General features: G+C 34.6%; 1 pseudogene; it reads right to left on the bottom strand.

Annotated features, from left to right (window-relative positions):
* LOC132281576 (uncharacterized) overlaps positions 1-9,492 on the bottom strand; it is a 38,401-nt pseudogene extending 28,909 nt beyond the window's left edge.
* Between the last annotated feature and the right edge of the window lie 6,248 nt (positions 9,493-15,740).

Genomic DNA, 15,740 nt, shown 5'->3' with positions numbered 1-15,740 from the left:
AGAACAACGCTTCAGAGCATTGACTACCATCGGTGAAGGAGGAGCGCGTGTAGCGCGAGTGAGATCTACTCGCAGGAGCGTCGGCGCGTGACGGGCGGGATATTACTTGGAAGCACGTGGTTGATCGAAAAAGGAAAACAAAGAGAGATTTAAACCAGAAACGGATAAGATTTTATTGGTATTCTCATTCACTACTCTCTGTAATCAGTAAAGGAAAGGGAAAAAAAAACATGTTGCTCTAATACCGTGTTAAATTTAGGATGCGAAAATATAAGATGTAAAATAGGAATATGGAAAAAAGAAAGATAACACATCATATATATGATTTGGCACTAAGGCCTACATCCATAGATCAAGGGCCACTGAGGTTACATTTCTCTTATTATTTCTTAAAATGTTTACATTGTATTGATACTAGGGACGGAGCCAAAATTTTTGTTTAGGAGGGCACATTGTACACTAAATACATATAAATTAATATTTATGGAGTATATATATACATAAAGATAAATAGGTGGATAAATATAAATAGAGATTGATATTTTTGGAATGAGTTAAATTAATAAATTACATATTTAGAATATAATGAAACAATTTAAGAAATTTTTTTTAAGGAAACATAAATATGGAGTATACAAAGAAAGGAGAAATTTGAGGGGGACACTTTTACACATTTTCAAAAAAATTATATCTATTATAGGACAATATATATATATAAAATAAGGAAAGGAAAAAATCCAGGAGGGGCACTTGCCCCCCGGTCCTATACCGGCTCCGTCCCTGATTGATACACAATATATAGGAAATAATGTTGATAAAAACAATAAATTAAGGAAGTAAATCAAGGAAGAAAATAAAGAAATTAAAAATAATATATATGTATAATATATATATATATATATATATATATATATATATATATATATATGATGAGCGCTGAAAAGTGCGTATTTAAACCCCTTAAGCTTAGGCATTCTAGTACCTTTATCTATCTTACTTTACCGTTTTAGATTGATTTCATTTTATTTATATTTTCAGGCACTTATCCCGAAAATAAGCTAACTCAGCCAAATAAGAGCTTAATTGAAGCAATTCTGGGATGAATCAAAGAAAGGAGCCAAGTGGAAACAAAAGGAAGAAAAATGTGAAAATTAACATCTTTGATCGATCTCAGATCAAAGTTCGATCGATCCAACATGATCGATCTCAGCACTTCAAGATGGATCAGAGACATAATGACATTTTCAGAGATCTTAAAAGTTCGATCGATCCAACATCATTCTTCGATCGATCGAACTGCTTTGTCCTTATCCAAATGATTGATCTTATCTAGTTGTACCACCTTACCAACCACTTTTGTCCTTTTCCCAAAAATATCTTCAAAATATCTCAGATTTGTCTTTATCTAAAAAACGCTACCATTGAAGATCGATCCAGCCTAAGTTCGATAGATCTCAGCCAAGTTCGATCGATCCAAGTCCAAGGTTCGATCGATCGAACTTCCTCCAATGCGAAAAAGTTAAATTTCCAGCTCATTGAAAGTTGTCCTTTATCCAATCATTGGAGAATATTGTGTGCACGACCCCAGCTCATTTTGGGTGTCAGTTGACATACCTGTATATGGATAAGGATTGCTTTTTACAAGGGAGAGCCAATATCATATCATATCATCTCTTGGAGAGCAAGCTTAGAGGAGGAGGAGGCTAGAGACACAAATGGGGGAGTTCTTCATCAACAAGGAGCAGATTTCTTCCATGGAGTTAGCCCTTGAGGGTTGGAGCAACATCACTATGAGTGGCTAGACATCCTCTTAGGGCTAGAGTTAGCCCCAAGTATGCTTTCTATATCTTAATCTTATGTATTATTGAGGGATTAGTGTTGTAATTAATGTTTTGATACTTTGATATATATAGATCTTGATTGTTCAATGATTTATGTGATAAAATGCTTTCAATTGATCATTTCATTCTATTCATATGCTATGTATGTTAGAATAGATGTTCATGTGCTTGTCTCTAGATTTTGTATTATTGTTGCATGTCTATGTGTATTGATGCTATAGATTTAGAGATTGTCAAAACATAGTGATTTTCTTGATGGTTCATACTTATTCCTTGATGGATTGTGCCTCTCCCTTAATTTATTTTCATGCTAGTAATGAAGATGTAGTGTAGTTGTAGTGTAGTGTTAAATGGGAGGACAATCTATGCTTGTTGTTTGATGATCCATGCTTTTGAATGCAAGTAGCATATGTTTCTAACCTTGTATTGTATTTGGATTGTGAGCTTAATGAAAGGATTAATGACTTGTACGTTTTGATCTATTGTGTCTTTCACATGTTATTTAGACAATATATGCTTCATTGCTTAGATATATTGTGCCTTTCACATGATGTTTAGACAATACATGCTTAACTAGTCATCATTGCTTGTTGAATCAACTAAACACACACACACACACACACACACACACACCAATATTGCAACACATCATTTGCCCTCATTAGTCACTTGTCAATGGTATAGAAATGCATTGCTTGATGGTGATCTCTAAACCCCAAGACTCTTCTCTCTCTTATTTGCTCTTAGTTGCATTCATTTGTTATCACTTGGTTTAATTTAGTTGTTCTCTAGTCTAATCAACCAACCAACTAATTGTTTGATCACTCGACCTACTAGCCCTAATAGCGATTCCATAACCTTGTTCGACTCTCACAATCCCTTGGGACGATCCCTACTCGCCCTAACTATATTTATAGTGAAAGGTAATAGTGGCTTCTATAAATATAAAACTTAGCCCTCGCCTTAATGCACACTCTCTAAGCTTGTGGTAGGACGACGACCACCACGGCCAATATATATACATATATAAGGAAAGAAGGGAAACAAAATGAATAAATCAAGAAGTAAATCAAGGAGGAAAGAAAGGAATATAATATATATGTATAATATATAGATTATATATTTCAATAATATATATATATATATATCATCTCATAACTTAACTTTGCATTATGCATGTAATTGTAAGCTAAGAAATTTTATTTTTATTTTAATTTTTAATTTTTTTTTTAATCCTGGCAAGAAAAATAGCCATACGGCAACTACAAACATGGCCATAAACGCCGTACAAAGGTAAACAAATTAATAAGCAACAAAAGAAAAAATTGAAGAACAGGCCTCCGATTTATTGAGAAGCAAGCCAAAACACAGTAGCGGACTACCCAGAGAGAGAGCAACAACGGAAGTGACTCAAAGGTCAGGCCATCATCAAGGCAACAGCACCAAGGCTGCATCTACAACAGATCCACCACGTCTAGCCAGAAATAAGTCAAACAGGAGTAGATCTATCAAAACAACAGCAAAACGGTGTGAAACCCACCAACTGAACGAACTTATTATAACATGCGCCGAGTTTATTAAGCGGTGGGAGGCAAGGATCAGCACCTCCCCATTCCCATATATGGGAGGGAGTGGGGGGCAAACAGAAGGGAGAAAACGAAGGGGAGGTGGCTGAAGGGTTAGAGAAAGGCTTAGAGAAAAAGTAATTAATTGTAAGCTAAGATATCAAGGGTCTATATGTAAATTGCTTGGCAGGATTGATAAGGTGCACTTACCCTTAACTGTATTGATTGCAATAATGGTATATGATATATCCTCTGATAACCTGTGATTAAAAAATAAATAAATAACTAAATAAATAAAATTTAGGTCAACTAGACTAAGACAAAAGGAGAGAAAAAGAAAAATGTATTTTTTAAATGGATACATACCATTATATACTATAAGGATCTTGCAGTCCATTGGAGAAAAGGATGTTGTTACCAAACCTTTTGAGAACCAATCTTATATCCTACAATGAGCCGTTGAAAAGAACTTTGTAACTTTTAAACGTTATTCATTAATTACTATATAATTAAAATGAATATAATAATCATCCGAAGCACTTAAAAAAAGTTTGGGGAAAAAAATATATCAAAATTAAGTACATACTTGGCCTCCGAAATAGGTTGTGGCCAAGTTATTGTAATCGTAATTATCCAATCTTGGGAATATACTGTCATCATTCCTACGATAATAATCAATCGGATCCATCAACTCACTGCATTCCTCAATACAATAACCAATAATTCAAATTAGAAAATTATTAGATTTGTTTGGTTTTGTGATATTGTGGCCCGAATTTTGGTGTTGTTGTGACCCAGTTATGACCCGATGACTCGTTGGAGGAGTTTTGTGTGGGTCTAAAGAAAATTTTTAACCCATTTTTTGCTTATGGGTCGTGGATCCTAATTATTCTATTGTAGCTCGATATATAAGGGCGCTTAGGGTTTGGAGTGGAGGATGAGAGAGATTATGAAATTCGTACAGAAACAGTATAAGGGGCTAAAAACTTGTAATTTTCGATTTTATACATAATGAAAATTTTTGTCGGATTCCAATCGTGGACGTTCGTGGTTACTGAACCACGTATAAATCTTTGTGTTCTTTGTATGTCGTGTTTACTTTCCTGTCGTGATTCTTGATTCAACTTAGGATCGTTGCGTTTGTCATACCAGGTTTAATTTTTTTAAAATAATAAATAAGAAATTGTACAAAAAAATTATTTGCTCTATTGACAGTTTTTGAAAATTTAGTGAAATAAATTGCATGTGTTTCATAAAACTCTATTTTTATAAGTTTCCATACATATTTATTGTGTTTTAGCTAGAATTCTTGAGAATTCTTTTTTTTTTGGAAAACTAATTCAAAGGTCAAATTTCATAGCTATATATATATATATACGCCACCAAATCTATGTTAAGTTTTGACGGAACATGATAGCATGATTCATTGCGTACGAGACCAGCAACAATCCAGCCAAGAATATCGGTTCCTTTAGGTACTCCATCAATGGCTTTACAGATCTTAGTTACCGGATATTCTGGTGGACTATTATATTGAGCTGCATCGGCATACCTTTTTTCGAAGTAGTCCTTCAGCAATTTCGAACTGTTTAAGGGCCTGATCAAACCAATAAATTAATTTGAGAATCATTCAATGTTAGTTTGTGAAAAAAATTAAAATAGACAAGTAATATAATTAATTAATTAGTGAAAACATATATTTAAAGACATATATTTAAAGAGAATAATTAATTAATTACGACTATAATTAATTTATTACTTGTAAGTCTTGAATCTTTGACTTCATCAATTTTAGACCATGAATTTTTTATTGTTTGGTAGCAACTCTTACTGGCCTCCTGCAATGTTAACAATTGGTATATACCATACAAGCCACTTGAATGACTCAAATCAACTTGGAAGGAAAAACAATTAATAGTAAAATTAATTATTATTTTATTTGTAACTTGAAATCCTTTGTGACAAAGGAAAAATACTAGCCTTCTAGATCGAGGCTATAATAGGAAAGGATAGGTGCTGATGAGGCTTAGAGCTCCCATGGCGATGGGTTCAAATCCCCTGCTGTGAGTTACCCTACAGTCCCCTGCTGTGAGCTGATGAAAAGCCTTAGTTTGGCCACGTATGCTTCAGTTTGTAATATGTCTGTGGGCTCCACTAAAATGGTACAAAACGCATTATTCCATTAAATCTGTCTTCCGTTAACTTATATGGTAAACATCCATCTCTCGGCATCTCTGAAAAAGCCCAAAAGAGCCGGCTCTACAAATTAATTGAGCCGTCTCCAAAAAATTGGGTTGAGCCGTCTCCACATTTCTTCTCGAGCCGGCTGTCCATTATTTTTTTTTTCTTTTATTTTTATTTATTTTTTGCTTTGCAGAGGTGTGAAATTAGTTTTACAGAACTGTGTGAATAGCTTATTTTGATGGTGAAGGTGATCAGTGTCCCTACTTATTAAACTTCACAATGTATTTTTTCTCATAAATGTGACATAATAACCTGTGAAATGTGTAATTGCCGCATACATGAGAAGACAAAATATTTGGATAACACATTGGTATCTAATGAAGCCAACTCAGTTAAAAAAAAAAACAATTATGGAAGATTTTACATTCATTAGAATGGTTATTGAAGATTATAGAAGAAAATCCTATAATTAACCAAGATTTCAAATACGATAGAATGCTTAACTAATGTCAATTTCAAGTAAAAAAAAATCATAATTTACACTAATGGATGACAAATGAAAGAATTAAAAAATGTTAAATTTAGGTGTGAAATTAGTTTGGCAATGGTGTGAAATTAGTTTATTAGAACTGTGTGAATAGCTTATTTTGATGGTGAAGGTGATCAGTATCCCTACTTATTAAACTTCATAATGTATTTTTTCTCATAAATGTGACATAATAACATGTGAAATGTGTAATTGCCGCATACATGAGAAGACAAAATATTTGGATAACACATTGGTATCTAATGAAGCCAACTCAGTTAAAAAAAAAAAACAATTATGGAAGATTTTACATTCACTAGAATGGTTATTGAAGATTATAGAAGAAAATCCTATAATTATCTAAGATTTCAAATACGCTAGAATGCTTAACCAATGCCAATTTCAAGTAAAAAGAATCATAATTTACACTAACGGATGACAAATGAAAGAATTAAAAAATGTTAAATTTAGGTGTGATATTAGTTTTGCAGAGGTGTGAAATTAGTTTAGTAGAACTGTGTAAATAGCTTATTTTGATGGTGAAGATAATCAGTGTCCCTACATATTAAACTTCACAATGTATTTTTTCTCATAAATGTCACATAATAACCTGTGAAATGTGTAATTGCCGCATATATGAGAAGAAAAAATATTTGGATAACAAATTGGTACCTAATGAAGCCAACTCAGTTAAAAAAAACAATTATGTAAGATTTTACATTCACTAGAATGATTGTTGAAGATTATAGAAAAAAATCCTACAATTATCCAACATTTCAAATATGCTAGAATGCTTAACCAATGTCAATTTCAAGTAGAAACATATCATAATTTACACTAACAGATGACAAATGAAAGAATTAAAAAATGTTAAATTTAGGTGTCAAATTAGTTTTACAGAGGTATGAAATTAGTTTTACAGAACTGTGTCAATAGCTTATTTTAATGGTGAAGGTGATCAGAGTTCCTATTTGTTAAACTTCGCAATTTTTTTTTCTCATAAATATCAAATATTAACCTCTGAAATGTCTAATAAATCACCTAGAGCAGGCTCCAATAAATATTGGAGCCTGCTCTAGGTTATTTAGAGCCTTCTCTAAATAAAGCAGGCTCAATTACAAAGTGGAGCAGGCTCTACTTTGTAGTAGAGCCGGCTCTACTTGGTAGTGGAGGCGGCTCCACTTTGGGTGGAGCCGGCTCCTTTATGCATTTTTTCATTTTTTCGTTTCCAGCCCGATTTGGTTGCCGCATGCATTTAATACCAATTTTTTTGATAACACATTCATACCTACTAAAGCCAATTCAGTTCTAAAAATCAATTATGGAAGATTTTACATTCATTACAATGATAGATCGATGACAAATGAAAGAATCATAAATTTCCTTCCTGTAGATGAATAGTTGACATTGCATTGAGAAATCAGCACACTGCAATCTGAGTTTTGATTCAAAAAAGATTATAAAAAAGTAAGAATAAAGGAGAGAGGAATTAGGGTTTCCAATAAAAAAGAAATTCAAAAGCAATATGTTTTTTTGATGGAACAAAGAGAGAGGAATAAGGGTTTGGATTAAAATGACAAAGGAAGGAGGGAAATAACAAAAGCAAAAGGGAAGAAGGAGAAAGTGAAACTGCAGAAGGGCGGGGGCGGCAGCTTATTTCAACTTTCCCTTTTTTTTTTTATTTTTTTTATTAGCTTTACAGTTGGCACGTTAAGTTACTGTGCCGTTTGTGGACTTCTTTTTCTTGTGCCAAGCCAAACACGGCATTAAGCAACTCACAGCAGGGGACTGTAGGGTAACTCACAGTAGGGGATTTGAGCCCCATGGCGATAGGGATGGTGTAGCCGAAAATATGTTGCAAACACTGAAATTTTTTAAGAATAATATGCATGGGAATTAATTCAGACAAAAAATTAAATGATATATATATATATATATAGTTGGGCAATTAATTGTTAATTAATTAATATTACATAAAGTTGTTTACTTGTTTACTTCCTCCATAGAATCCTCCAAAGACAATAATAGGAGAGTAGTGTGCATGAAATTTCTCATTGAGGTATACGATAATCTCCGCATAATCTGCTAATGCTTGAGTTGAATTGAAATAACCGCGAAGAGTAACATTCTTCATTGCTTTTTCAGCTGATCCGAATGAAACTGATTCTCCATAGAACCGATGTTGATATATGAGCAAACAAACATGCATGCAGATTAACATAAATACTCTAAGACAATGGAAATATATAAAGCAAGAGGTCTAGGATTAATTTAGTACTCTACCTCTATATAGATTAAAAGAGCTTTAAAATGAGGGGCATTCTCAGTGTAATGACCCACCCCACCACATAGTATGATATTGTCCGCTTTGGGTCCAAGCCCGCACAGTTTTGCTCTTAGGCTTTACCCTAAAAGGTCTCATACCAATTGGAGGTGACACACTTACATATAAGCACTTCACCTTTCCTCTACCCAGGCGTTGTGGGACTGTGCATCCGTAACTCGCCAGTGTGGTAGCCTGACAGTGTCTCTCGCACCCACCCATGGCACACCCGCCCACAAGGTCATCACAATCCACCCCCCTTGGAGGCCCGACGTCTCTATCGGCACACTTCCGGCTGGGTCAGGCTCTGATACCATTTGGGCCCGAACCTGCACGGTTTTGCTTTTATGCTTTACCCCAAAAGGCCTCATACCAATTGGAGGTGACACACTTACATATAAGCATTTCACCTTTCCTCTACCCAAACGCTGTGGGACTGTGCATCCGTAACTCGCCAGTGTGGCAGCCTGTGTCTCTCGCACCCGCCCATGGCACACCCGCCCATAAGATCATCACACTCAATTAGAAGCCCAGTATTTCTTAAGGTGTCGTCATTCAATGGCGACTCCTCACCAAGATAAACGAAGATTGACGCGTTTTTCTTCGCGCCACTCCAGTATTTGAAATTTATCATATATTTTTGATTGAAAGTGGTATAGCTCTCAGGCAGGTAATTGAAGTGATCAAGTGTTTGGGTGTAGAAAAATGTTTTAAATTCTTTTGGATTTTTTCTTCTGCTTGTGTTTGTACTTCTTTTCCACGTTCTCCTTCGAAAAGGTCGAACCTTGGTAGACTATATGATTTTGCAGACACAATGGTCGACGAGATTAGAGAAAGCAAACAAAACAACTGAAATAAAGGTGTAAGAAAGGTCGACATGATTGTAAACAGAATGGGTTGAGAGAGCTTAAAGGAATATGTGTCTCTTTAACTCATGATTTGAAGCCCAAGGGTAACTTCTGTTATATATATATATATAGATCACTGTTCTTTTTTGTTTATTAAGGAAATTATCATTAGATTATGTTGAGCAAGTCATTTGAATACTTGCATATGATGGATAGAATTAGTTTATTCCCTTTAACTTTGTAGATATATGTTGTGAATGTCCATGATTAGGCTGAATTAGTTTAAAATCTTGGGATTGGATGTCTCGTCTCCCCTTACGTCACCTACTTTTTATGACTGCTTGCTATATATAGATATATAGTGTTTGATCTTATTATATAGAGGGTTTTTTTTTTTTTTTTTTTTGAAAGATAAAGGATAAATTGTATTAATAAATAGATAAGGTACATGCAAATTAAAGCAGTTAGCCCAGGCTAACTTCAATACAAAAGCAAGGCCCAAAGCCTACCCACACATAAACTCGGTCCATGTTATAAGTAGCCTAGTTGAACAAAACAAATCATAACAGTTGGGGATGGCCGTTACAGACCAACAATCCGATGAACATGGCAAGGAGCCCCAAATCCTAAGATTCAATCCCTGTTGTCTGGCAGTTTTGCCGGCGGTCGGATGGTAGACTTTGGGATATCTCATTCAGTTGCAATTCTTGAAATATTGATGCAATCATTGATTGATAAGGAGAAGAACTTGCTTCTGACAGATTCCAATGTTTGGGGAAGAATTGAGTTTGCAGAGAGACATTTCTTTTTGAAAACTCGACGGTTCCTTTTAGTCTAGATGTTGTAGACTAGAGATAAATAGCACTATAGGCATGGAAAATTAACACATTAGGCATATTTTTCATACAATTCAATTAAATACACGTACTCATATATTTCATATACACAATCAACTCACTTTAAAGAGCAATCAACACAATTTAGCATGTTAGGACACTAATCAAGTAAAATTAATTCACAAAGGTGCAAGATTGTATGGATTAGAGACCCCTACCTTAAGATAAGATAAGCAAAAACCCCCAATTTATGCCCTAGATCACGAATTCCCTAGAGTGCTTCAAACAGGAAATTGGGCCGATCAAATTGTAGATCTCGGCAAGCTCTTTAATTTGCCGCAAACGGCATCTAAAAACTCCAAATGATGAAGGAGAAATCAAGGATCAAAGTTTTGAAGTGAAAAGAAAAAGAAAAATTAAATTTGAGAGGGTGAGAGAGAGACCAGCGGGAGAGGAAGAGAAAATAGAGACCAAGAGTGTGGTCTTATGACCACTTAAAGTGGTGGTGGGTTCCCCTCAAAAAAATAATTTCTTTTCCTTTTATTTTCACTTTCCTTTTACACCACACACACACACACACACACACACACACACATATATCACCACACCATAGCCACATAAAACACATTAAATAAAAATGTATGTGATGCAAATGGACCCAACCCATACCCCCGTACACGACAATTTTGGTAGCGAGTCCCACATGGGACCGTCAGGACCAGAAAACGAAAAAATACAAAAATGATAAACCTTACATTTCAACGAGTCTTTAACTTAATGAAATGCCCCAACCAACTCTCGGACATAACCGACACACTCCATGGTGTCCGGTACGCAAAATAGCAAAAGACGAAAATACCCTTACAACGACTAAAATTCTAGAAAAATGAAAAATGGCGAAAAATGGAAACATCACATTTCTATTGAATCTTGAGGATATGGGGTTGATGAAAAATAAAGTGTTGGAATCTCCATCTTTTAGCTATCTAATTCTGGACTTCTGCCTATATGATTGCTCTACACTAGTTTTGAGTTTCGTGTATGAGGACAACAGCTGTTTTCCTAAGGTTTCTAAGGTCTCGTTTGGCATAACTTTTACTTATACTTTTACACAGAAGAAAAAGAGAAATAGAAGTTATCACTTATATTCAGCTTATTTAAGTGGGATATCATCTGATGCTGCATCAAGTGAGGTTTGACAGTTTGAAATGAAGTCTTTGGCAGCTTGTACTTCTATTTGATAGCACTGAAGTTTGAAGAAAACTTCCTCTTGAGTGGCTGTTTGAGGTTTTCAAGCTTGGTAACAAATTGGAACATGGTGAAACCCCCTACATCCTCTCTCTAGAGTTCATTGATCAGTGGTAAGAAGTCATCATTAGAGCTCAATCAGTTAAAGAATCTGAAAGGGACCTTTCTTGGTGGCCTTGGGTTACCAAGTTGGATGATCATTGGGCTATGGTCAGAGATTCTTAGTGTTAGAAAATTACAGTGGGATAGGGGAAAGGCTTGGGTTCATGATTCATTGATGAGAACTCTGTCAAGCTTTTTATAAATGTTGAAAGTTCGAAGACTTTTGTTGGACCACGAGTGAAAAACTCCTGAGAAGTTTTAAGTCATCAAGGTTGGAGTTGTACAGGCAATTTCTAAAGCCAAGCATTCCTTTGGAAGTTTTTTTTGGAGCCCCCATGGTTTTCAGATGTAGATTTGATGATATTAAAATCACCCCCAAGGACCCAAGGTAGAAAGGAGAGGGTAGTGGAATGCCTTTCAATGTCTGCCTAGAGGCTACATCTCTCAGAGGAATCATTTACACCATAGATGAAAGATATATATAAGGTATTTCTACAATTGAGAATGGTAACTTGACAATGAATTGCTTGTTTAAACATCTGTAAAACCTGAAGATTAATAGATAAAGGGTTCCAAAGGACCCAAATTCTGCCTAAATCAGAGTAATGATAGTTGTGGGATAGGTTACATGAGCCTACAATGAAGTTGTGGATCCTGTCCACATTGATTGGGTTGACTTTTGTCTCAATGATAGATACAATATCTATCCCATTTTATTAGAGAAGTTGATTTACTTCAGCTTGCTTCAAGGGGCAGTTGAGCTCCTTGATGTTCCATATGTTGGAAAACGTGCAAGTTTTAAAAACTTTTTGAGGGATTTGATTCATAGATCTTGATTCATCACATAGAGACAAGTTTTATGCAAAAATAAAATATGATGTATCATTCAAGTAACAGATTGAATTCTTACATCAAAGGTCTGAATAAACCTTTAAATCTTTCCTCTAAAGTGAATGTTCTCACTTATTATAAATCCCTTAGCAAGATGCCTTCTCCTTGGATCTTCATCTTCTTGGTAATTGTTTTGCCTTTAGGAATCACTCATAAGCCTCCATGAATGACCTTGGAAAACTAGGCTTGTGGGAGCCTCCATTAGATAAGAACATAAACCCTAATTTTCTAGAGAGAGAAAATATATTCATTTTTCCTTCTACTAAAAATTACCCCTAAAATACACATAGACCATGTATATTTATAGGCAACATAAAGATAAAGAAAAAGAAACAACGAATCATTCTCAATCTCTAATTTACATGTCTCAAATCTAATATGATTCCAATATCAAGTTGGGCTATGAGTGAGAATCCATTGGGCCTATTATTTTATTGGCTACAATGAATTAATAATTGGCCCAGTCCATAGACCCAATTCAATTAATTCATAAATTAATTTATACTCCACTAAAAGAAATTAATTGAACTCTAATTAAATAATAAATAACCTCTAAGTCAATGTTGCACTTTGACCCCTCTATGCATAATTAATTATCGGATAAATAAAGCCATCAATCCGACTACTTAATTAATATATTTATTTTGGTACCATTGATTATTTCAGGCTCAATCACAATAAAACATTTGTTTGACAAAAATAATAATTTAAATAAATAAATATATAATAAATCATTTTGTCTAAAAACATACGAAGGCCTTCGAATTTACTTTGTGATCAACCATAATCAATACAAAATAAATACAAGTAGCAATGATGCAAATATTGAAAATATAACCCTCTAACTATTAATTACATAACTACCCAAAGTGTCGGTCTAAGGATCCCAAAGAATTCGCCGAACAAATCAAAGTAATTATTAATTAATAAAAGAGTCTATACTTTTCTCATGCTTAAGAGTCAAATGCCATGACGGTGATAGGGAGCAATTGCATACGACAGCTCTCGCAATATATCTCAACCTAACGCGGATCCAGTTTAAGTCTTAATTAATTATGATTCCATCCATAATTACCGACTATGAACAATTTATGATTACTATTTCTATTCATGCATTGATCGCCATCACATACATATATAAATATCTCTTGTAATCAAGAGGACACTATCAATTCTATAATGAATCGAAACATAATACATTGAATTCACTAATTGTACAAAACATAAATATTTCAGAAACGTCAGGAACATATGTCACTTTAATCCAAATAGGAATTTGCTATGCCAGGGCATATAAATCCCAACAGCTCCCACTTGCCCTCATAGCCAATTCAAATTGCACCTAACTCGAATGTTATCCAGATGATAATCAAAATTATTAATCAATGACACCTTTGATAATGGATTATCAAAGTTGTGTTCCAATGCAATGTTCTAGCTACAAGTACATTTTCTTGCCGGACAATATCATATAGAACATGATACTTCCTCTCAGTGTATTTTGTTCCTCTATAGAACCTTGGGTCATTGGTTTGGATTATTTCTGCACTATTGTCGCAACATAGCTCAATAGGCAGGCTAGTATACTCCACAACCTCTAAATCAGTAAGATCAAACCATAGGCTTCCTTTACCGCCTTTAAGGCTGCGATATATTCCACCTGTAGGTTTGAGTCAGCAGTTGAAATCTGCTTAACAATCTACTAACTGATTTCCCTCCCATTGAGTGAACATACACTAAGTCATGAACTTCATAGTATCTACTTCTGATTGAAAATCAGAACTAGCATACCTGACTAGGACCATATCATCACATCCATAAATGAGTATGATATCATTGGTTCTCCTTAGGTACTTAATGATATTTTTCACAACAGACCAGTTATCAAGTCCAGGATTGGACTGATATCATCTGACTATCCCTACAATGTAGCGGATGTCATGTTCGGTATAGACCATGGCATATATGAGACTCCCATATGCCAAAGCATATAGTTCCAGTCTCATTTGCTCAATCTCCTTTGCTAGTCTTGGAAAACTACTTACTAGAGAGAGTAATCCATATCAATAAAGCAAGAACTCATTATTTGAGTTATGCATACCAAACCTAGTCAAAACTTTATCAATGTAGGATTATTAAGATAAGTCTATTTTCCTTTTAATCTGATCTTGCAAAAGCTTGATCCTAGGAATATAGCTTACATTTTGAAAATCCTTCATTTAAAAGTAATTGAACAACTACCTCTTTATTGATGACAAAACTTCCACATCATCCTAAATGAGTAGGATGTCATTAATATATATAGAATTAGAAAAATAATGACATTTCCTTGTACACTCATGATTTATTCACTAGAAATCTTCTGGTGTCTTTTTGTAGATTAACTTGTCTTCCATAGGTATCACCCTACTAGAAAGTTCTACAAGATCTCAGAATTTATTAGAATACATAGATTCCAACTCTGATTTCATAGTAACTCGCCAAAACGATCTGTATCCATATCGGTTCACGCTTCCGTGTAGCTTACTGGGTCTAACTCATGTTTAACAGGGATGTCCATAACGGTCTCACCTAAAAATATGATTATATCGGATTGGATGATAATCCTCCCACTACATCAATGTACTGATGTAGGAATCTGTGTACTAGATGATACTGACGCATCAATAGGGAATTCATATATTATTCTTAATCTCTATAATAAGTGTGTTTATCATGAGGTACATTTGGTACTCATACCATAATCTCTAATATTATGCTACTAGGTATGTGATTCATAATATGATACTCCTATAGATAAATAGTGAATGTAAACAATCAACTTTTATCATTGAGATCATAATATAATCCATCCTAGTGCATTTAGAGTAGCCATCAAATCAAGCATGCCTATGATCTGCTTCCAACTTACTTGTCCATATCACGTGCACATGTGCAAGACTACCACATATGTACATATGATTTAAACTAAGATTTAGTAAAAAACACAGCTCAAACGGTATCCTTGAGATAGACTAAGATAGAATGCAGTTCATAATGCGCATCGATGTCGCTAAACTCTTAAATGAAAGAGATAATGTGGCATAATTGTTCATAGATCTAACCATGTTAAGCGGAATTCTGTTATTCCTATTTGACACCTCAATTCATTGAGCGTCAATTGTGGAAAACTGGTACACAACACCCTCATTGACTATATAGTCTTTGCACTATCCCAAGAAATACTCATATCCACGATCAGATGGAAGTGTTTTGATAAGTTTACCTAATCTGTGCTCCACATCAGTCTTGATACTTTCAGAATATACCAAAAGTTTAAGACTCTTGTCACATCAGATAAATTTATCCAAAACTTGAGTAACGTTGCTTGGATGTT

The sequence above is a fragment of the Cornus florida genome, unplaced genomic scaffold (genome assembly GCF_030987335.1).
Source record: "Cornus florida cultivar Cherokee Brave unplaced genomic scaffold, ASM3098733v1 CherokeeBrave_3.0.0_Hap2_Chr11, whole genome shotgun sequence".
Lineage (NCBI taxonomy): Eukaryota > Viridiplantae > Streptophyta > Magnoliopsida > Cornales > Cornaceae > Cornus > Cornus florida.
This window is presented reverse-complemented; position numbering and strand designations above follow the sequence as displayed.